General features: G+C 35.5%; 1 long non-coding RNA gene across 1 annotated transcript in view; it reads right to left on the reverse strand.

Annotated features, from left to right (window-relative positions):
- The window catches only part of LOC134730819 (uncharacterized), a 98,047-nt gene extending 81,215 nt beyond the window's left edge, over positions 1 to 16,832 (reverse strand). The window contains exon 1 of the long non-coding RNA XR_010112795.1: positions 16,626 to 16,832. This is a non-coding gene — a long non-coding RNA (uncharacterized LOC134730819). The remainder of the gene's footprint in view (positions 1 to 16,625) is intronic.
- Between the last annotated feature and the right edge of the window lie 6,810 nt (positions 16,833 to 23,642).

Genomic DNA, 23,642 nt, shown 5'->3' on the forward strand with positions numbered 1-23,642 from the left:
CAGCAAGGAGCCCAGTGTATATAGACCAACTGAACCAGAGGAAGAATCACAGGAGGTGAGAACGGTAATGTAGGGGAAGATTACGCTAAACCCTGTATGTTATTGTAAGAATTTTAGCTTTTGCTGGGAGTGAGATAGGCTACTGAAGGTTTATGAGCAGAGGAATCTTATCAGATTTAGGTTTTAAAAGTGAAATGTGTTGGTTGTAGAAACAGCTGACTTTAGATGGATAAGGCAGAAAAAGTGAGATTAATTGCAAGATCGTTGCAATAATCTAGGAGTTAAATGGAGGTTGAATGAATAAGGGAGAATGGAAGGGTGAGTGAGAAGGAATCAGGTTTTAGATACATTTAGAAGAGCTAGAGCCAGCTGACAGCATTTGCTAATGGATTGCATATGAAAGAAAGAAGTCAAGGATAATCCAAGTTATTTGGTATGAACAACGGAGAAACGAAGTTGCCATTTGTAAAATAAGTAAGGCTGAGGAAGGAGCAGGTTTGGGGAAAATGGGAAATTGAAGTCAATTTCAGATCAGTTATGTTTGAGAAGCCAATTAGATACACACAAGGAAATTCTGAGGAAAGAGTTAGTATTATTAATTTCACTTTAGGAGAGAGATATGGGATTGAGTTTGACGGTGAGTAGTTGTCACTTACAGATGATACGTCAAATCATGTGACAGGATGAGATCCTAGAAAGTGAATGCAATTACAAAAGGAATGAGGTCCAAGAAAACCTACTTGGGGCATTCTAAAGTCAGTGGTCTGAGCGGTCAGAAGGAATTTACAAAGGAACTGAGAAGAAGAGCCAATGAGAAAGGGAACTTCTTTTTTTTCACAGTGAGTGCTTGTGAACTTTAAAGGAATGTGTGATGAGGAGATTTTTTTTTAAATAACTGGAATTATATCTTTCTTTTCTAATGGTCTAGTAGGAAAAACTGTTTCCTTTAGGGGAGAGGGCAATTGCTGGAGTAATATCCTTAAGTAATATCACAATTTATTTATAGTAACAGGAGAGAATGTCAGGTATTCAGGTGCATAGGCAGATAGATTGGTACATGTGGTTGTGGGAGCATGAGGAACTTCTCTCTTCTTTCTTTTTAATTCTCACTGACGCAGGAAGTAGACTCCTTGCTGGCATGACTATGAAGGCAGAAGATTAAAGGTTTTTTTCTTTTTTTAATTTAAAATTTTTAATTTTTGTGAGTACATGGAAGATTAAAATTTGAAGAAGACATCTTAGAAATCTGGGAAAATAGACCATCCTGGCTAAGACGGTGAAACCCCTTCTGTACTAAAAATGCAAACAATTTTTTTTTTTATTATACTTTAAGTTTTAGGGTACATGTGCACATTGTGCAGGTTAGTTACATATGTATACATGTGCCATGCTGGTGCGCTGCACCCACTAACTCGTCATCTAGCATTAGGTATATCTCCCAATGCTATCCCTCCCCCCTCCCCACTCCCCACCACAGTCCCCAGAGTGTGATATTCCCCTTCCTGTGTCCATGTGATCTCATTGTTCAATTCCCACCTATGAGTGAGAATATGCGGTGTTTGGTTTTTTGTTCTTGCGATAGTTTACTGAGAATGATGGTTTCCAGTTTCATCCATGTCCCTACAAACGACATGAACTCATCATTTTTTATGGCTGCATAGTATTCCATGGTGTATATGTGCCACATTTTCTTAATCCAGTCTATCATTGTTGGACATTTGGGTTGGTTCCAAGTCTTTGCTATTGTGAATAATGCCACAATAAACATACGTGTGCATGTGTCTTTATAGCAGCATGATTTATAGTCATTTGGGTATATACCCAGTAATGAGATGGCTGGGTCAAATGGTATTTCTAGTTCTAGATCCCTGAGGAATCGCCACACTGACTTCCACAATGGTTGAACTAGTTTACAGTCCCACTAACAGTGTAAAAGTGTTCCTATTTCTCCACATCCTTTCCAGCACCTGTTGTTTCCTGACTCTTTAATGATTGCCATTCTAACTGGTGTGAGATGATATCTCATAGTGGTTTTGATTTGCATTTCTCTGATGGCCAGTGATGATGAGCATTTTTTCATGTGTTTTTTGGCTGCATAAATGTCTTCTTTTGAGAAGTGTCTGTTCATGTCCCTCGCCCACTTTTTGATGGGGTTGTTTGTTTTTTTCTTGTAAATTTGTTTGAATTCATTGTAGATTCTGGATATTAGCCCTTTGTCAGATGAGTAGGTTGCGAAAATTTTCTCCCATGTTGTAGGTTGCCTGTTCACTCTGATGGTAGTTTCTTTTGCTGTGCAGAAGCTCTTTAGTTTAATTAGATCCCATTTGTCAATTTTGTCTTTTGTTGCCATTGCTTTTGGTGTTTTGGACATGAAGTCCTTGCCCACGCCTATGTCCTGAATGGTAATGCCTAGGTTTTCTTCTAGGGTTTTTATGGTTTTAGGTCTAACGTTTAAATCTTTAATCCATCTTGAATTGATTTTTGTATAAGGTGTAAGGAAGGGATCCAGTTTCAGCTTTCTACATATGGCTAGCCAGTTTTCCCAGCACCATTTATTAAATAGGGAATCCTTTCCCCATTGCTTGTTTTTCTCAGGTTTGTCAAAGATCAGATAGTTGTAGGTAAGTGGCGTTATTTCTGAGGGCTCTGTTCTGTTCCATTGATCTAAACAATTAGCTGGGTGTGGTGGCGGGCGCCTGTAGTCGCATCTACTCGGGAGGCTGAGGCAGGAGAATGGCGTGAACCCAAGAGGCGGAGCTTGCAGTGAGCCGAGATGGCGCCACTGCACTCCAGCCCGCGCGACAGAGCGAGACTCCGTCTCAAAAAAAAAAAAAAAAAGAAAGAAAGAAGTGTGGAAAATAGGCCAGGTGCAGTGACTCACGTCTGTAATCCTAGCACTTTGGGAGGCCAAGGCGGGCGGATCCCATGAGGCCAGGAGTTCAAGACCAGCTTGGCCAACATGGCAAAACCCCATCTCTACTAAAAATACAAAAATTAGCTGGGCGTGGTGGTGCGCACCTGTAATCCCAGTTACTCAGGAGGCTCAGGCAGGAGAAAAGAGAATCTCTTGAACCCGGAAAGCAGAGGTTGCAGTGAGCCAAGATAGCACCACTGCACTCCAGCCTGGGTGACAGAGCAAGACTCTGTCAAAAAAAGAAAGAAAGAGAAGAAAGAGAAAAAGAAAGAAAAGAAAGAGAAAGAAAAGAAAGAAGGAAGGAAGGGAACGAAGGGAAGGAAAGAAAAAAAAGAAACGTGGGAAAATAAATGGAAAAGGGAAATCTTATATGATACTGTATTCATTTTCTATTACTGTCATTAAAAATTACCATAAACTTAGTGGCTTAAAACAACACAAATTTATTATCTTACCGTTCTATGTAGGCCAGAAGTTCAACACAGGTCTCACTTGGTTAAGATCAAGGTGCTAGCAGAGCTGGTTTTCTTTCTGAAGGTTTTAGTGTAAATTCCCTTTTCCTGTCTTTTCCATCTCCTAGAGGTCACCTGCATTTCTTTGTGCCTGGCCCTCTTCCTCCATCTTCAAAGCCAGCAATGGTGGGTGGGGTTAAGTTTTCAGATCACATCTCTCTGACCCACTCTTCTTCCTTTCTCTTTCATTTTTAAGAACTGATGGATTAGATTGAGTACAACTAGGTAATCCAAAATGATCTCCCTACCTTAAGGTCCTTAATCACATCTGTGAAGTCCTTTTCGCCCTGTAAGGCAATATATTTACTGGTTCCGGGGATAAGTATAGAGATATCTTTGAGGGACCATTTTTCTTCCTACCACAAATGCCTTGTCAGCACTATGGAGCCACTTAAAATGAATGGTCATCAATACAAAGTGGGAAACAACCTCGTTATTTGTTTTTCCCAGAAAAGTCTAGCAGCCTATGTGCAAAATCTGTGGAAAGTTAGATTTAACCAAGTTTGGAGTTTTACCAGAGATGTACAGTCATGTGCGGCTTGATAATGGGATATACTCTGAGAAATGTATCATTAGGTCATTTGGTCATTGTGCAAACATCATGAAGTACACTTACACAAACCTAGATGGTATAGCTTACTATACACCTAGGCTATATGGTATAGTCTATTACTCCTAGGCTGCCAGCCTCCACTTCATGTTACTATAATGAATACTGTAGGCAATTGTAACACAATGGTAAGTATTTGTGTACCTAAATATATCTAAGCATCAAAAAGGTACAGTAAAAATAAATTTTTATAATCTATGGGCTACCATTGTATTGGTCATCATTGGTCTTTGACCTAAACATTGTTGTGCACTACATGACTGTGTAAGAAAAGAGAGAGGGACAAAAGCTTGATGATATAAGCAGGGGAGTAATTTTATGATAGATTCCAATACCTTATGTGGATATTGAGAGAAGTAGAGATAGGAGATGGTAAGGGATAGGGAAAATAGTTGAATTGAAACAATGGATGTTAGAGTCAGGTAGGAGTAAAATATTTTGAAGTCAGAGAATAAGAGATGATGGTGAGAAAATGGGAAATCCGGCTATGGAGGGGTATAGGAGTTGCTGAAGAACAAGGATATTGGAGGTAATAAATCCAAAAACTGAGGGGGGCAGAGGATTCAAAGAACCATTCATGAGGATATTAAGTTAATCAAGAAAGATACAAGAAGAATTTTTTGAGTGACAGTGAGTCAACAGCTAGAATCTCCAAGATATGGAGGGAAGTCACCCACTGGCATCTAAACACCTGCAATGAGAAGGGTAAGAACAATAGACTATGCAACATGAGCTTCACATATGCTGGGGATTTCCAGGAAGAGGGAGGAGTAACTGTCTAGAGATAGAAATTAAAAGCAAGGAGGGCATGCCAAATAAGGCATGGGTGAGAAAGCCACCATTTGAAAAGGTTACAGAAGAATGCATATATCCAGGAGAGGGGCAGATTTCAATTAAAGAAAGAAGGTGAATTGAACTTGCAAAGAATTGGTAGAGAACATGGAGAAATTTGCTGACAACCAATTGTGAGTTCTAGAGGTTCTTGTCCAGAATGGATTTTAAGAGTTGGGAAGAGATGGGACCTATGTTTAAATATGAGATATGCAGAAGTTTGTGGGCATGGATTTCTAGTTATAAGAGACAGCCAGGGAGCATCTGCCTTCTCTCTTAGGTCTGTCAAAGAATAAAAAGTAAACAGGAATAAATGGAGTGATGACAAAGTTCTGATGGTTAGGCCAGAATCCCAGAGAGGGATAGAAAGGCTGTGAATGTCAGAGAGGGGTAAGGATTGTACTGTGAGTGTGCGGAGCTACGAAACAAGACATGCAGGCCAGAGGCAGGTCAAAGTTACCAGAAACACGTAGAATTTAGGCAAAATGCATATCAGCTGGAAATTTTTGATACTGGCTTTAAAACATGACCAGTAAATGGATAGTTCTGCTGTAACTTTTTTAAGATGGATAAATAATACCAGAGCTAAATACTGTTACAAACACACATAGTTATAAATGTATGTGTAATATAACTAATTCCTAAATTCACATTTAATGGAAGTACATAAGTATAATTTCCTTTTTAAAGAAAAGACTTAATTGTGAACAATTTCAACTTACTCAGAAAGTGTATGAATATGATAAAGTTGCCTATACTACCATCTGAAATTAATAATGTTAGCATTTCACAGAATTTGCTTCTGATCATATTTTAACTAAGAAAACTCAGCGATACTCTGATCTATATTTTGCCAGACCCATTTCTCTTATTTCCTTTCTAGAGGCAATCACTATCATGAAGTTTATTTATTATTCGTATTTACATTTTTTATGTTTTAACATAGGTATATGTCCATGAAAGGAGATAATATTATTTTGTGAGTTTTAAAATTTAATGTGATACATTTTTATCACATTATCAAAATTATATTATTTTTACTTGCCAACATAGAACTAACTTCTTTTCAGTTAGCATTATACTTGATATATCTATTCCATCATATAAATACATCATAATTTATTTACCCATTCATCTGTTGATAACAAGTAGATCGCTTTTAGTTTTTAAAATCCCAAAAATGCCACAATGAATATTTGCGAATATGTCTCCCTGAACATATGTTCAAAAGTTTCTCAAGGCTGATATACTTAGAAGAGAAATGATGTGTTGTAGGGTATGGAAATTTCCAACTTTGCTTGTTGGAAAATTTACTGCTAAATTGCTGTGAAAAGAGATAATACCAATTTCTACTCCAACCAGCAAAGTTTGAGAATACCTATTTACCAATACTTTGTCTACACTTGGGATTGTTAAACTAATACATTTGCCAGTTTTATTGGGAAGATATTGTATCTCATTCTTAATTTGCATTTCCCTGATTATTAGTGAAATTGAGCATCTTACTATTTGTTAATTGACCATTCATGCATTATCTTATGTGAATTTCCGGTTTATATACATTTACTATGAACTGTTTTCATATATATATAATGTAGTACTATAAGTATGTTCTCAATATTGGTTTTTGTCTGCTATACATTTTTCAAATGTCTTTAGTACCTAGTTTTAGCTTTGTTTATGATATTACTTTAAGCTTTTTCAATGTGATATAATTGAATTAATTAATCTTTTCTGCTTAGAATCTTTGTGTTTTTTCTTGTCTGATTTGGTTTAAGGTCATTAGTAATTTAATTTTTAATAGAATCCATGGAAATAGCTCATGCTATTATTTCATGGGTAGAGCTAGCTCAGCACTGAAGACACAATGATCAAAATTGTATGACCAGATTCAGAATAGTCATTTTCCAGATCGAGTACTAGCCCTCATATGTGAAATATGTCACCAATTACAAAATACTGCTAAGTAGGCAGGACTGTAAGTTCTGAAAAGAGTAAGGATTTCCTATTCACTTTGGCTTGTACATGTTTTATGTATAGGGTAACTTTGATTGATGAGCTTTAAAGTTGTTACAGGAAATGTTTGGAGCAGATACAGACGACAAAATCAATAGTACCGGGATAGACTGGGTTCGTGTAAGCAGATTTATTATCCTGACCTTTCATTCCGAATTCCCTGTCTTGTTTCTTTATAACAACAGCTAAATGTACTTATTTGTAAAGTAACAGAAAACAGATCACTTTAATGTGGCAACATTAACTGTTAAAATCTCAAGGCCTGAATATACAATAATTTATGATCCCAAAACTATTTTTGGCTTCTTTTAGATTATGTTCCCAGATGAAGAACATTCCATTGTTTTCCCTATCCAACTACCTTGAGTACTCAGGACAACCAAATTCTGCTCTATTTTTTAAGGAGCAGCTAAATTATTTTCAGTTCCAAATGAATTCAGAAGCAGGTTAAGGTAAATTTGGGTATGATAGAGTTAGCTGAGCTTATCTGGACTGTAAGTATGAATGAATTTGTTACAAGTCAGAATCAATATAACCAAAGTCTCTTTTTTCAATAAGCATAGATAACTGTTTATGTGTGTACTTTGCTATGAATTTACTACTTATGTATGTACTTAAACATGCCGTATTTTAAAAATTTGTCAACTCCCTTTACTCAGTATATTTGTCAGTTTCATGGCTCAAAAATATCATCTATTGGGGTGATTGACTCAAAATTATTTCTCTAGTCTTATCAAAAATGTTTCACCACTAAATACCAAACATACATTCAATGACATACCCAACATCTCTGATTGTATGTTGAGCAGGCTTCTCAAAGTTAATATTTTTAAAACTGAGTTTCTAAATTCTCCTACTTCATTCTCAAACGTGCAGTTCTCATTATCTTTCCTGACTCAGTAGTGGTTGTTCCATTCTCTTAGTCATCCAGGAAAATAGTAGTGTCATTCTTTATTTTACTCTTTCATACGTCACACTCCCACCTATGAAAGGCATCCCATCGCTTCTGTTATTATATTATGTTTGGAGCCAAATACTTCTTGCCACCTTTCTGATACTGTCCTAGCCCAAGCAGCCATCAGATAATCCATATATGAATTATTGCTCTAATTTTCTAGCTACTTCTGGAGTTTGGCAGTGTTTTGGGAGGTGAAGAGGTAAAGTAATGCTGACTCGAGGTGCAAAGTATCTGGAAGTCATGTCTGTTTAATGTTCAGAATACTAAACTGGTCAGGGAAGTGACAAAAGTATTCCATAATATTGGAAGGAACTGTCATATTTTAGCAAATTAGATGTTATCTCTGGCTCTAGGGATCAGTTCAAAGACAGCATGATATTAAAGGGGCATATTTCTGTTCAATGTGAGGAAAAGGTTATTTAGAATTAGAATATCTCCATTGAAAGGAGGGTAGTTAATGAGGTAGCAAGCAACTGGTAACATTATTTTTTAATTAAAACAGGATGTTCCTGTTTCACAGGGATATGGCAAATGGGAGCCTATATATGACTAATTGGCAGCTGAGAAAATGGAGCTATGAAATTATATTCTCTCTTCAGAATATGTGCTGAAAATACAACACCCACTGAGCCAACAAAAAGAGACAGCATAGTGCTGTGCACATAACAGATGGCCAATAAATCTATGTAGATTAATAGATTAAAAAATGGAATATGTCACATCATTCAAAGGATCATGGAGACATTTTCTCCATCATCTATGAAGGATTTAGTTGTTTGGGCTTACCAAATTCTTTATTTGGCGATTATAATTTCTGCCCATGTACTTTTGGAGCTATTTAAATTTCTGTGCTACTGACTTCATGCAAACAATAACTTGATAAGTTCCAAAGCCCTAGCATTGTATTCACCCTGTAGTTTTATGTTCTATCCAATAGTCATTAGTACAACTTATACAAAATAGACTTGAATGCTACTGTCTTTAAGCTCAGAAGATATGCTATGGAATTTACTATTCAGCTTTGTACATTTTTTAGAGAAAGAAATTTCACATAACAGCTGGTGAAATCCACGGAGCTAGCTACATAGGGGATTCTCCATGGCTCCTTGAAAATATGTGTAGCATAAATAAGATCTTTGTTTTTTTACATTGCTATCTACACAGACTTTGAAAGTCTTAAAATGATGAAAATTGAACCTTTGTTTTCGAAACACTCTTTATAAAAGTGGCTAAAGAATCTCTTAAGTCTAGATATTAGTTGATATTAAGCTTCTAACAGCAAAATTGCTCTTGAGAATTATGTATTAAATAATCAACCTTTTCTTCTTTTTCATATTGGCATTTATAAATAGGTTGAATGACTACGTAAAACATAAAAATTAATTCAAACAATTTGCTACAAAGTAGCTCTATGACCTCACGACTGAATATTTGATGCTTCTCAAACCCTGCTTAACTTAATGACATAGAGACAGTCTCTGACCAATTCATTTTATCAAAATTATTATTAATGAGTTTCTGTGAGTGTTCTCCTACAGTAAACAAGATCATACATGATCGTTTTTGGGATTATAGCTACTTATCTTTATTTGATCTTTTTTCTTTTATCCTCTAATTGTATCTGTTCTTTTCTTAACATCTTTAGTTTTTATAACCATCAGAATACCATATAATCTAACAACTAAAATAAATTAATTTTATGTTTGACTGAGAAATTGTACAATTGTTGAAAGGATTATAATATTCTGAGGTGCTGTCAAATGGGATTAGTAATTAGTAATTCCTGTCAGTTGGTGTAATGTTTAAATAGTACTCTCACAGGCATTCATCCTTTTCAGATATATAGAGGTCAACTCAACAGGCCCCTTGAACAAAGTTCTTGCTGAATTTCTCCCCAGAGAATATGTGATTGAAAGTATTTGAAAATTCACTGGATATTAGAAGATTATAAAGGACCATCTTCACTTCTAGGATTTGACAAATCTTAATAAAATCTAAAGAAACACATCGAAGAAGCATAATGTTTTAGGACTAGCTCATCTCTGCTGTAATTTTATTGATAAAGCAATTAAGGAGAGTCCTAAGTCACTCCAGTTTTCACTAATCTTTTTCAGCCAAGCATCCCAATCAGTAATTGAGCTCCCAAGAAATTTTAAACCAATCTTCTTTTTGCCACTTTATACTGTCTTTCTCAGGATATAGAAAAAAAATCCAAAAATTGGTGGAGTGGAACAGAAACACAGTAATGCCATGTCAACATTTATTTATAGCCTGCCAGTTAAGATGGGCAAATTTTTTTTTAAAGCCTGAAGGATTTTAAAAACAGTACCTGCCAAGGATTCCATGATGAGGTGGTACATCTCGCTTGTCAAGCTGGAAATGGAGACAGTACAATCTATATCTGTGATTATTTGCTTGGGTACACCATCCATTTTCTCAGATCCTACATTAATCATTTTATTTCTCCTTTCCTATGGTGACATTCTAACTTCAGAATAGAAAACACTTTGGATTTATTTATCTTTTGAAATTCATAATTTCTACAGACCTTATTAGTTTTACTTCATAATGCACCAAAAGTGTATATCTAGAGGTAATATTTCTTTTGCTAACTATCATTTATAATTTTGTTCTCACAGGCATAGAACTTTTCCAAGCATCCATCCAACCATCTATTCATTAATTAATTTAAAAATATTGAACCAATCCATAATAAGTGCTAGGTATTAGGATTTAATAGTGTTTATAACATTATTCTTGTTACTCAAACACATATGGCCTAGCACAAGTAACTGACAAACTACTAGGCAAAAACAACAGTGTAATAACTGTCATCCCCCTTCATGGCAGGGTGATTCAGTCATTGGTCAAGGGCAAGGCAGGAGATAGAAACATCAGTGTTAGGGGTGGTTACAATAATTCAGGAGAGAGATAGTGTTGACAGATGAGGCTAAAATTAGCAAATGTTAAGGAGGACAGGAGTCCAAGATGACACCCAAGATTTTGGCTTTGGCAACTGCTGGATAGTAGATTGGGAAGAAAGAGTTTATAGTCTAGCTACATTTTCAGAAGAGTAGGCAACTGAGCTCAAAAATACTAGTTTTCTGGTTGGGATAGACATTTAAAGTGGACTTTTCCTCAGTGTGATCAAGTTTTTCCTGATCTCTTGATTACTAGTTTCACTAATTTATATAGCCAATTATTAAATGATGATAGGATTTTTTTCTGATGGAATTCAGAGTTATTATCAGGCTGGGATCGCTGCATTCATTTTAAGGTATTATCTTCTCTCTAACCTAAGACAAATGAAATATTCATCATAGTCTTCATCTGCTCAAGGTGTTGAACATGGTTCATATTTATTAACTGCCAAAGCAATGGAGTGGCTCGACTCAGCTAATGAAGCAATATGTAGCTTTTATTTCCCTGGAATACCAAATATATGAGGAATTTGTGCAATAAAAAAACTTGATATTTCAGAACGATTTTACTGTCATGTGTTTCGATGCAATATTCTTCCTTATAATGTATTGCAAGCAGCCAACCTCAACATGTGACATTGAGTACTAAATCATAACCTATTTACTTAATAAGTTTTCAAATAAATGGTTCACAACTCTCTTTGGGTGCAAAATTGCAGTTATATTTTCAGAATTTTTGGCAGGCTAAAATTTTTTTCGGAAATAAACATCCATCCATTTTATTAGGCTCAAATTTACATAGGTTCAACATCAATAACTGCTTAAATTTCATATAAGATTGGGCTCATGCATTCTGGTGGACATTATCAAATATCCTTTCCTGTAAAGCTGACTTTCAGTGCTAATTTCACACCTTTAAATTGTTTAATAATCAGATAACTCTTTCAGTTTTATTTCGGGTATTGTTCTTTTGGTAATACATTTCTATCTTTATCTTTCAGAGTCTGAATAACATTCATTCCCTTGCAGATTTGACACATGACTTGCTCAAACATACAATCGCTTCACTTCCTGGTACATTTCATCTACCCAACTGTCACTCCAATCCTTTCAGCTCTTTGGGATATATTTCTTTTGTTCGTTTTCACATTTTACCTTTGGTTAAGTACATTGTCAGTCAAAACATGATTCACTGAATTTGTTTATCCAGTGCAGTGTAATTTGACACAGAATTGTGTGTTTCTAACTCTTATCCTTTTATTAATGTTTCCTTGTTACCTCATTTATCATTTATATTTTCATGACAGTTCTCTAAAAGAAAACAATTTTCCCCACATTTATTATCACTTTTTTCAAACATTGTCAACTTAAATTAGTACATAAGACTCAGAGAAACTTAGTTTTGTTAATAATAATAATACAAATTGAATGAGCTGATTTTCTTAAATTCTTCTGAGAAAAAATAATAGCAATTTAAGAGAAATGACTATTCATGTGTTTATTTTCTCTCTTTTAATGACAAGATTTAACCTGAATGATGAAACTTTATGTAGCAAGTGCATTAAAACCACTTATAGTTATTGCTTTTCAAAAGCAATAGCAACAGAAACAACAACAAATATATATTTTTAACTATCTGAGATGGCTGAGCTTATGAGGGGAATGTTTTAAATTTGGTTAGGAGTTTATGACAGTTGGGAAATGAGCCATCAATGTTAACAGGAGCTTTTTTTTAAATCTCCAGTGCTGGACATTTCCCACGTTAAATAAGCACACCTGTCTGTTTTGATCTCATAAAATACAGAAGAAAAAAAGCCTAATTAAAATTTTAACATACTTATGGTGACACTTGCTAGAGTATGTTTACCATATCTTGAATTAGATATTGTCTTGCCATGACTAAGTGAGTTCATCATGGTGATTAGGTCAGGAAACATAATTTCTCATGATCTACACAGCCTACATGAGGAATCCCACTTACCACTACCTAAAATCTGTGAAAAACCCATTTTATACTGAGGGTTGCTTCATCTTCATGGAAAAAAGCATGTGACAATTTGATTGCAGAGCTCAATTGGTAATATCCTTGTCTACATCCAGAATGGTACTAAGACTACAATGACATGAAAGTAGCGCTGAACCTAAAGTAAGAGGTTTGGAGTTTGAGTCTCTGCTTCACCAAATACTAACTATACAACCTGAAACTATATAATCGACTTTTAGGAATCATTGTTTTTCATTAATAAAAAGAGAATAACTGCTATATTTAACACAAAGGACTTAAAATAATTATATAAAATCATATATATATAAATCTATGAACTTCCACATTAATGTTATATTTATTCTATTAACCTTGCCCCCCAAAGTCCCCCACTCAATATGATAGGAAACAAATTTTTGTCTATGTGATATATGGATTTCTTTTCCTTTGGGTAGATATTCAGTACTGGGATTGCTGGATCAAATGGTAGTTCTACTTTTAGTTTGTTTAGAAATCTCCATACTGTTTTCCATAGAGGTTGTACTAATTTACATTCTCACCAAAAACGTGTAAGATTTCCCTTTTCTCCACATCCTCACCAAAGTCTGTTATTTTTTGTCTTTTCAATAACAGACATTCTGACTAGGGTAAGATGTTATCTCATTGTGGTTTTAAATTTGTATTTATCTGATGACTAGTGATGTTGAGCACTTTTGAATATCCTTGGTGGCCATTTGTATGTCTTCATTTTAAAAATGTCTGTTCATATCATTTTCCCATTTTTTAATGACATTCTTTGTTTGGGGGAAATCTTAGACATAAATTCTTTGCCCAGACTAATTAGGCTAGATTTTCACATGTTTTTAAACAAGATCATATTATATGGAAAATATATTAAAGTGCCATTTTTCTGGTTAAAGCAGAAGTATGGGTCTTTGGTACCTTCTCCATCAGCCCCTGAGATGCTTCCAAGGAATGCTGGGATTGTGTAACAGTTTGAAAGCCGCTGTTACCCCAAAGAGGGCTGCTTTTTGGGGAAATTTCTGCCTCCTAAAAAACAAAATCTGTATATATTTCCTTCAGTAGGAAAAATAGACACTAGCATTATGAAACATTATGAAATAAGTTGTTTTTGATACTTTGAGCTGAAGTTTTATTATATAGATGTGTTGACTGAAATGGCCTTTATAGTATAATTCTTCAAAATCCAGGAAACATTGTGAAATTTCAATATACTGAAATTTGTTCAATATATATTGGACACTGGCCTAAATAATGAATTCTGTTTGCATTCCAGAAGATCTAAAAATAAAGAAAAATAAGCCTCACATTGAAGGAACTTAATTTTTCTGGTAGGTTAAAAAAAACAGTAACAGTAACTAAGGAATAATACTTCTTGATGATTTAATTATTAATAGAATTTCTCAGTTAATGTTATCTCTGTCAATATTATATTAACATGTATTTTGTTTTTCCTTGAGATGGTTATTCTGAGGAAAATTCTACAAAAGACTTCATAAATCCAGGAAAAATCCACTCACTCTGAAAGTACCCATTCCTTCAGGTTTCCTTTACTGTTAGTGCCACTTGAGCTGTGCAGGTGCTTTTAGGAAGTATTCCAGACAATGAGGAAGTTCATTGAAATGCACAGGAGAAAGAATAAGAAATTCCAGTACATCATCCAAAGATGCCAGCTCTTAAGAACTTTTCTGAATTTTTAAATGCTTTATGTTAAATTTATACTTGTTCTAAAAAAAAAGTTTGTCAGTTTTTATTGGCAAGATAGAGTAGTTCTTAAAAAGAAGCAGTTTTATGATGTTTTTGGGTTACATTTTAACTTACAGATGCTTGTCTTTAGAGAGACAGTAGCAATGTCAGTATCTGAAATGCCAGTTTTGTCTTTCTTTTTGTTTCAGTCTATATTAATTTAGTAATGGCACACAGGCATTCAACTAGTCACATTTTCCATGAAATTTAACTGTAGGATTTTATTCTTTTCTGAGCATAGTTACATGGGTTTGCTGTCAGATCATTTAAAAAATAGCTTTTTTTTTTTACCTACTCTTGGAAAATACTGAGATAGGACAGAATGATAAATCTCTCAGCAACTGACCCATCTTTTGTAGCAAGGTGTCACAGTTGTCTACATTCTAATTCCTCTGTGCTAAGGACAATTTGCAAGTATTAAATGATCCTTATCATTTCCTATAAATAGGGTGTTGCTAAGCAGTTGAGTGGATTTTTGAAGTGACTAACATATGGGCTAATTAATGTCTTATTGTTGAGTTCTACCCAATTGTACAGAGTGGGAAGATGTGAGTTGCGTGCTGTAAGTTGAGTTCACCCCATATTTTAATCTGCTTTGTAAGTTTAAGCTCTTGTGTATCTGTTTGTTCTGCATATATGTTCATATTGCATGTAAGTATGAACTAGATTGAATAATATCCAAATATATATCTATTATAGAGATTCTAGAGGAATAGGGATCCTGCAATATTATTCAAAGGACAGAATAAACTCTAGAAATAAAACAAGAACTACAAACTATTAAAAACAAATAATGTATCTTCTCAATCTATTAAAATTATCACAAATCTTGGGAAGTCACTTTTATACATCGTAAATCAAAAATAATTGGTAATATATTGATATGAATGTCAAAGAAAATAAATCATATCCTACTACTATGATGAATGTGCAAAAGAACCCATTTTTTTCAAAACAGATACCACAGATTCTCACATATGCCTTCCTGAATACTAATGAAATGAACTGTGGACATTAGCTATAGAAATTGACAAATGAATGGAGTATGATCTCTACATCTCCACTGACAATCATATACAGTAGAACTCCAACCCATGGTACCATTGTGGAAGTAGCAAAACAAATTAATTCTGAATATGAAAGGAGAATTTAGGGCATGCTTTAAATTAAGGAGACTTTTTAGAGCATTCTTTTGTATGACTCCGACAAGTTTTCATTTTTGCCTTGTTTTATATTGTCAGCAGGCCACACTGTCATCATCCCTATGTATATATATGTGTGTGTGTGTGTGTGTGTACATATATATACACATACAGTTGTGTGTCACTTAACAATGGGGGGGATACATTCTGAGAACTGCATTGTTAAATGATTTGCTCATTATGCAAACATTATAGAATGTTAGATGGCATATATATTTTTATTTATATCTATTATATAGAAAACCAAATGTCCTAGCACCATTACTGAATATCAACAATTCTTTTATTTAATCTGCAACGCCAATATCAAGTGCCATATATCAGGTTTCTATATGTGTGCCATTATAATCTATGAGACCACTGTCATACATGTGATCTGTCTTTGACAAAAACCTTGTTATGTGGTGCATGGCTCTATAGATGCAATATGATAAAGATGATATATGCAAAAACTGTATAGTTACTCCTGAGGAACCAATTCAACCAGAAAAGCCAAACCTCTTTAGAAGAGTAACGTATTTTATCATAGCACATGAAATTAATCTTAAAGATTTCAGTTTCTAAAAGTTTTCTTTGAATAATATAACTTCTATTTCAATGGATAGGACAATTTATTCCATTTAAGGGCATTGCTTACTGAGCAGAGAGCATTTTAGATAAAAAATATAGTAACATAGGAGCTTTTATAAAGAACACAGAGAGCAAGGATATATAAATGATGCCATTATAACTTTGATGAATATGCTTTTCATAACTAACAACCTAGCTGTGATATTAAAGAAAAGGTTTTTAAATAGTAATGCTTTTTTTAATGTAGGGACTTGGCTTCAAGTCTTGCTTGCTTTCGTTTTTGCATAAAACATCTTTAGAAGGGAGTGAAGCGTGGAACTCTGGAACCACGCAGACTTACCCATGAGAGCTCTGGTGCTGCAGCTCTGACCTCCGCCCTGCCGGGGTCAAGAACCATCTCTTCCTCCCTTACTGCCTGCCGGGTTCAGTGATCTCACCAGCTGTCTCAGACTCTTTTTGAAAGCAGCCGTCTGTCCTCTGTCACTTTCCAGCAGATATGCTACACAAAGGAAATCAAGGTCACCAGGAACGTGGATTCCAAAACCAAACTTTCCAACCCCTGGATGAACAACCCTTAGACATTCCTGAATTGCTTCCCTTATTTAACTTCTCTGTCATTGACCATCAATTCTCACATTTTTGTTGAGGCAATTTTAAATATTACTTTTCCAGGTGAACTTAAAACTCTACATAAGTCTTTCAATTTGAGATCAAATATGTGTATACACTATTCAGTCTAATTACTATAGCTTTCTCTCCTTCTTCCATTGTAAGACTGTGGATATGAATTCATCACACATACCTCTTGGACATTGTTGATGCTGATGCACATTCCTCTGTAGTCATCCTATTCTACTTTCTGGCACTTTTAGTAACGAAAATTTTTTAGAAACTGAAAGCAAAAGCAGACTCCTAATTATTTTACTTTAGATACTAGGACTATTTATAAACTATCACTAAAAAAGCAGCTCTTGCCTGTGAATGTTCTCTTTCTGGAGTTACTCCATTTTTTTTTTTTTTTTAACGTCAGGTATTCTAGGACTGAGAAAGTTGTAACTCGTTCTTCGTTCTTCTCACAACTTAAACCCTCTTCAGTATGAGTGTTCATCTGCTTTTCAGTTAACTTACAGACTTCTTGACCCTACCAGCAGTTTTGCCCTGACATAGACACTCCAAACTGACTGCTGACCATTACTCATCAAATTCAGAGTATAAACTATTAATACAATTGTGAATTTTTACTTGTTTTATTTTATTAATTCATCTTTCTTCTTTGAATATACGAAGTCTGCCTGGACTACCTTTATCTTTTCTCATTGGCCAGTTCAGAGATAATTCTTGGAAGCTTTTCATGTAGCAAGTACCTAACAAATATAGTTTACTTCTGGAGTTATTGACTAACTGAAATTAATCCCTTTCCACTGATGCACTGCATAAGCCTAAGATATTTTATCTAAGCTTTAGTCAAACCTGGAATACCCTTATGGCAAATGTTATCTTTGAGAGAATATATTAAGATCAACTAAATGCTGTAGCAAACAAAACCAAAACCTAGTGGTATAAAACCACAGAGATTTGTTTCTCATCCATATAATAGTCTCATGCAGGTGTTTGACAGGCAGCCTTCGTAGTGGCAATGCAGGAACTTGTACTCCTTTCATTTTGTCACCTACTTGTCACCTAGGGTCCTAAGGTCCTCTGCTCAAGGTCTGCATCCAGTAGGCAGACAGGGGAGAGAGATTGTGTGAGCATATTTTTGGACCAGAGCACTTCTTCCTGCATTGAATTGGCCGAACCTAATCATGTGACACTATCTACTTAGTTCATTTAGTTATAATGAACTCTTTTATATGTAATATTTCAGTACACAGGTAGAATAGGAGACAGGTTTTGGTAATTCATTGCTGTCCCTGTAGCACACAGTGAGCACCATGGGTCAAAACTGTGAGATGCTTCCTGTGTTGCTGGCAGCCACAGGGATTCAGAGAGGCCACAAGAAGCTTACCTTTTGAACATCAGAGCTACAGACATTAATATTTAAAGTTTGAGGGAACAGAAAAGTGAAGGCTGATTATTCTTGCCACAAGTTGTAAGAAGAATAAAATGCTTCCTTTGTAGTGAATATCCTCAGGGTGGAAAAAACGCATGGTTCATTTAATTTCATCATCCAATACAAGGAAAACGAACAGAAACAGATGCCTTTCCATTAATTTTGCAATGGCTGGATTGGGAATAAGGTCCTCATGGTTCCCTGTGTGTTTAAGGACATCCCAATCCATCATTACACACATACAAGAGTTTCTGCCAGCATCAGAAGCTACCTCTAGAGCAAAGATCCCAAGTTCCCAGAAAATATTCCCTCATCTATCGTATTGAAAATTTGAAAGTCTCTTCCTTCAAAGTATCAATTTTCCATCAATGACAGATGCAAATTTCTCCCTTTTTATTTTCTGTATTGACTCAGTTTTACTTTTTTGGCTATCTTAAATAATTTTTCTTTAGATTTATATTTGATAGTAAAAAAGAAAGTTTAATTGTAGTACATTATTAACTTATTTACCATTTATAAGTATCTTTACCTACGTTGTATTATTTGACTGTTTCCTAAAAATGTTGTAAGGTATTTGCTATTATTTTTAGTTTCTAGATGATAAAATTGAAGCTTAAAGACTTGAATGAACTTGTCTAAAATATCATAGTGTCTCAGAACACAGGCTTCAGAATCAGGACCCAAACAGGTTTTTTGATTGGTCTTTCTGGCTCTAAGTTCTATGCTTAAAATCTTTTACTAAGAGGATCACTAGATGCCTTTACACCTATATAAAAAGTAATCTTTCTGTTTAGATGACATTGAAGAGATCCAGTCTTCAATGCTCTGAAATGAAAAAAGTCAAAACATCTCATAATAAGAGCACAAATCTATTGGGACCCACTGAAAAAACCCAATGCAAGGAATATATGGTGAAAGTGATGGATAAATATGAGTTCTTTAATTGATAAAAATATTTTTTGTTATGTCAATATTCCATTGAAATATATATTAATCAGTATGTTTTCGAGAATAGTAACCATGATGAATAGCTAGGGATCAAAATAACAGCTGTCATTAAACAGGTATTACATATGCACCAAATATGCATGTTTCATATAGTCTTTATATTAAACTGCGGCTCTAGGAGGCTCATGAACTTGACCTGGTATCAATTGAGATGAAAATCCAGATCTGTTTGATTCCAAAGTCAAAACAACACCTACATTTTAAAAACAAGAATGTTTTTCCAATGAGCACTTTCTCTCTCTCACTCTGTCTCTCTCTCTCTATACATATATATATATATATATGTACGTAATTAAAGGTCAATAATATCAAACCCTATATATAATCTACAAATAAAGACAGAAAACATAGCTTTCTTTTTCTCAATATTTGATATTTTCAAAATATAAAATACGAAACAGAGGAAGACAACTCCAATATTTAAATTTCTTATTAGATGGAATAGTTTCTACATTTTAACATGAACAAGAATTGAATCACACAGAGATGTATTCTAGTGGGAAGCGTCAAAGTTGACCCACTTTCATGTAGAGGAGAGAGCCAACGACAGGCTTGTAGAGGGGGTGATAGCTGTCCTCACTAAGGATGTTCTGTAATTATTTACAGGAGAAAGAAAGGCAGGCAAAGCAAAGACACAAGAGATCTGGAAGCATAGGCTGTTTTGGAGTCTAGGAGAGTGGTCAGCCATAGATTAACTCTATCTGCTATTTCTGAGATCTAGGCCCAAGGCTGAGGTTCAAGAGTGCAATTCCAAAGTCTAGCAAATGTAGCAAAATTACCAGTAAAATGGAGGTGGACTCTCAGTTTTATGGGAACCAGGCAGATTATCAAATAGGAATTAGACACTGACACCAAGGCAGCGCCTCAACTTTTCAGAACTGTAGAAGGACTCACAGCTAAGGTACCTGCCAGAATTGGGATAAAGGATGAGAAGTGGCTAGAAGCAAGGACGACTTTCTTCTGGGTACTCAAGGTGTTGAACTAGAGAGCCTTAAGTATCTCTGGGTTAGGTTCACCTCCAGATCTGGAACAGGCGTGACTTCCCATGGGATTCAAATGGCCCTACCTGAGGACAAAAGAAAGTAAAGGGTCAGAAAATGGAGATTCTGATTAATGTAATACTAAGTATGCCAAGGGTTATTTTTGAAATAAGGTTGATCAGAAATTTGTAATGGGCAAATATGACTTATTATAGTTAAACTGTTGTGTATGACTATGCAGCAAAATATTGATTGCATTAATTGAAGTTAAATTTTCTTAAACTATCAATAAAGCAGTTTTTAAAAAAAGCTATTTAAGGTCAGGCACAGTGGCTCACACCTGTAATCCCTGCACTTTTGGAGGCTGAGGCAGGGGGATCACTTGAGGTCAAGAGTTGGGGACCTGCCTGGCCAACATGGTGAAACTCTATCTCTACTAAAAATACAAAATATTAGCTGGGCATGGTGGTGCATGCCTGTAATCACAGCTACTTGGGACGCTGAGGCGGGAGAATCGCTTGAACCCGGGAAGTGGCAGTTGCAGTGAGCTGAGGTCACGCTGCTGCACTCCAGCCTGGGCTACAGAGAGAAACTCCATCTCAGAAAAAAAAAAAAAAAATTTCTTTCTTTCTGTTTCCAAAATGGAAAAGAGAAAGTAGTGGGTGGAGTGGAGGGCCCATGCAGAAGAAAGCCCAGGAGTCTTATTCTCCGTGACTGTAGAGGACAGAGGAAGGACAATTTGTTTCCATTTGTTTTGAAATCATTGTTTTTAAAAGAGAAGGGGCGTGTTATATGGGGTAGGGGAAAAGGGAGCTGAGGAAGCATCAGGATCTCTCAGGAAAATATAGGTGAGAACAGGAACAAGAGTATTTATTGTGGTTTCAGTGGGAAAGAATGAGTGAGATAGGGGAGTGAGATTTAGGATTGGCTACTTTGAATAACTGCGGTGGGCTTTACGACCCATGGGCTCTTCCTAGTTGTCTAATATCTGCCCTGTGGTGATTAAGGCAGGAAAATAGTCGCTCAGAGTATAAAAGCTTGATAAAGGAGGTAGTCGGAGGTATCCACTCTAGATTGGTTGCTTTGCATATAAAAGGCATGCTTACTGGCAAGTGTAACTCTAGGATTTGGCTAGCTCTGAGGAGGTGGAGCGATTTTTCCAGGATAAGCAAGGCCCCAAGATGTCCAAGCATCAACGATACAGAATTTAAAAACATGATTTATACAATCACTTAGGAATCTCACTGGCTTATGTTTTCCTGAAATAACTTCTAAATGCAGAAGAGCTCTCTCTGTCGTCACCACCTTCTTGAGAAGAACTTAGGACCTGTCCCAATCTCTTCTTGCTTTGGTTAAATATTTCTCAACCTGGAGATTTCTCCTGAGTAGTGGAGTGAGACCCAGTCCCATCAGTTCTTGCATCTAACTTCTCAAATAAATAAAAAGATTTACTAAAACATTGTCATTGTGGCTTTTTTTTTTTTTTTTTTTTGCTAGTAGGATTAGACACAAAGTAATAAATCGGGCAAGTTACAAATTCATTAGAAACCTTAAGAACATTTTTCTAATTATTATTGCTGGACTTCATTAGACTAAATCTAAAGATGGACTTCATCTTTCTCAACACCTTTCTCAATTCCTCTCCTAGGGATTCTTCTGTATGTCAACCTTGTTCCATTTCTCTAAATTCTATCTTAACCCAGGTTAACTATTTTAAATTTTCTTTTCCTCTACTTTGACCTAGCTGTGTCTAAGAAAGTGCCCCTAGAATGTGAAATAAAAGTAATCCATCACCATGAGGGAATGAATAAACTTCATGAGATACTCAAAGATATTTATTTGTAATACAGAAGAATCAGTAAATTTATCTTCTACTTTGATTTCTTGCAAGGTATTGGAAAATTCTCAGGACTTGGAAACACATGCCTTGTCTTTCAATGTGGATGGATACTACTTGTTTCCAAGGTTAATCTCAGGGGACGCTGGGTATGAACCTCACTGGAAGCTTCAAAACGATGAACCAGGGCTCCTGAAACGATTCTATGTACTATTGGTAGGGGCTAGAGATGCTTCCAAGAGACATTGCAAGAAAACATCCCTTCTAGTGGGGAAGCAGGGAGCTGTGAACATATAAGTGAGAGCTCAAAGGTGTTTTTAGTATGTCATTAAAGTTAACCAGCTGTCTAGAAGGCTGGGAGTTCAAAGCCTCGAGGAATGATCAAAAAGACATCATCTAAAAGCCTAAATTCAAGAAACCATTAATTCAGCAGACATTAATTGAATGCTTCCTATTTATCTTTATATTCCCAGTATTTAGATGGTATCTGATATATCCTGACTAGCCTGAGTGAATTAAAATGCACTGGATTGGCAGAACAAAATGCTGAGCAAAGTGAGGTACTTCAAAAATACTAAATCTGACTCCAGCCAGACTTATATTTACATATCCTGCTTATAATTTTTATGTCTGCATCTACATGATGCTCCAAAATGTCAGTGGCATTAAAATAAACAAACAAAAAAACAGAAGGGTCATGCTTGGGGATCTGCAACTAAAGGTATGTATGGAGTAACCTGAAGAAATGGTTCAGCTGAGTATTTCTCCTGAAGAGGACATTGACAAGAACAAGACTGTTGTTCCTATTGAATATCTCTTCTGAAGTTTTCTTGATAAGCCACTCCAAAATATAACACTTGCATAATTAATTGATGCCCAAGAGTCAATGTTTGAGCCATTGAGAGGTTAGCTCTTTCAGCTAAACCATTCTCTTGTATTGGGGAACCATGAACATTTTTCATCCTACTGTGTCATTTGCCATTTAAATGCTTTAAAAGGTAGGGAGTGAGAGTACTGGTGCTACGGTCTGAATGTTGTGTTGTCCCCTCTCAAAATTTATATGTTAAAATCCTAATTCCCAAAGTGACGGTATTTGGAGATGGGATCCTTTGGGAGGTGATTAGTTTATGAAGGCACAGCCCTTATGAATGGGATTAGCGCCCTTATAAAATAGGCTAAAGGGATTCTGTCTGCCTCTTCCTATCATATGAGATCACAGCAAGAAGTTGCTAAAAAGGGCCCTCACTAGAACCTTGCCATGCCGGCACCCTGATCTTGGATATCCCAGCCATCAGAATTGTAAGAAATATGTTTCTGGTTTTATAAGCTGCCCAGTTTATGGTATTTTGTTGCATCAGTCCAAGTGGACTAAGATAACTTGGGTGGAGTTTAGGGAAAAAAAATCATAGAATTCAGTAATAATCTGTCAGGCTCTAGCTCAAATCCTGTAGTTTCTAGGAGAACTTCTTTTATTTCTCTAAT

This window comes from Pan paniscus, chromosome 6 (genome assembly GCF_029289425.2).
Source record: "Pan paniscus chromosome 6, NHGRI_mPanPan1-v2.0_pri, whole genome shotgun sequence".
Taxonomy (NCBI): Eukaryota; Metazoa; Chordata; class Mammalia; order Primates; family Hominidae; genus Pan; species Pan paniscus.